Raw genomic sequence first — 1,883 nt, forward strand, 5'->3', positions numbered from 1 at the left:
TTGCTTTTGTATGTAGGATTTACTTAAAATAAATCTCTTGGTTATAGGCTGTGTTGCATTAGAAGTATTCGTATTAACTATCATGCTAATACAGCATGTGCATACAGTTAATAGCAATACAGCATGTGCATCCCATTTTATACCATCTCCCCACAGCAATGCTTAGCCTCTTATTATGCCCCAACATCAGTCCATGGTCCGATAACAGTCTGTGACACATTTCTTATTCAAATACACAATGTTGTTGGGACAATTGATTTATTTTAATTTTAATAATAATTATTTAAATGTTTACTGTCTCTATATTCTCCTTTAAAATTTATATAAATGAGAAAACCAGCATAAATTGCTCTGATGCATTTTCAAACATTAATGAGCTTCGCTTGTTTGGTGCATTTCAACCATTACCTGGCCATCCCATGGGAAATATTGATAACATTAATCTGGTTCAAATTACAAATAGATTACCTTTCATTTAAAATAAATAGCACCAGTGAATTGGAAGACATTTATTGCTGACTTGTATAAACCAAGTGATTAGTAATGTTTGAATGAATGTGGTTTAATTAAAGTAGTTGAATAACACCAGCCCTACCCATCTAATAATATTAATTATCTTGTGTTAGTTATGATGGTAATGCATCAAAATCAATTGAAGCTTATGATGCAACAATCAATGAATGGAAAATTGAAACCAACATGAAGACACCAAGATCTCATGCATCAGTTGTAGCTTTGTAAACAATAAAAATCTTCAACAAAACTGTTTGTGTATTTCATGATTTGTTTTGATAAATATTCCATCAATAGTTTTGTAAACAACATAAGCCACTGTTCACATTGTAGTAAAACTTTAAAACTTTTGAATTTAGGTTTGTAACAAATTATTATTGAATTCTTCAACAGGCAGTGTGGATTGTTCCTGTTCTTTTTTCTTTTAATTTATCTCTGTTTTCGCAATGTTTATGCAAATAGATTGTGCTACAATATTAAATTTAATGTTGAATAAAAATCTATATGTGCGTTAAAAATGTTTGATTGACCGTATGTAGATTAAATGAACCATTTAAAATAATATTATTGTTTCGAGTTTCTGTTTACTTTATATGAAGATGAGTCTTTTGTAGTATTGCTTGACCGTGAAGAGTAGACAAAAGATGTTCATGGTATAATCATATTGTAAAATATTACAACATTCTTTATTAAACTATGGTACAATAATTTCTTCCCAAGCCTGGCTCAGAGCCATAGAAATACCGAGTAGTCCAACCCATTGTTACGTAAAACACAAATTGAACGGCAATTTGGGTCCAAAATAACACAGTAGGTATAGGGAAAATGTATGTTTTTCGGTAAATTACAGAAAAACTTGGGCCTAAAAACAAATTTAAAGGTTGAAAAATGTAAAAAACATGTGTTATTTGTTTTCTGTGTCAAAAAAAGTCAAAAATTAGAATTAGAAGCGGTTTAATTGCGACATTTTAGTCATTTAATGCGGCTAAATTTATACATTTTTTCTAAAAAATGTTTGGTAAGGTAAATAGAAGCTGTTTTACACCTTCCCACAATAGGAAAACACAAACAAAACTTAACAAGTTCGTTTAAACCCTTTGTCAAAGTCACCACTTTTGCTCTATTTTGGACACACATGGACGGCAGTTGGACTACTCGGTGTTTATACGACTCTGGCCTGGCTGTATTGTTCCACCATAGAGAACCCGTAACAATATTGTAGTAAAGTATTATTCTTATGTTTGTATACGAGTGTTTAAAAAATTTTTTTACGTTTTTATACATTTGTATAAACATATTTAACAAATATTACGATAGTTTGTGTTTTACGTTTTCTAATTCTTATCATTTTCTTTATCAGAAAAGTTGTG

This window comes from Ciona intestinalis, chromosome 12 (genome assembly GCF_000224145.3).
Source record: "Ciona intestinalis chromosome 12, KH, whole genome shotgun sequence".
Taxonomy (NCBI): domain Eukaryota; kingdom Metazoa; phylum Chordata; class Ascidiacea; order Phlebobranchia; family Cionidae; genus Ciona; species Ciona intestinalis.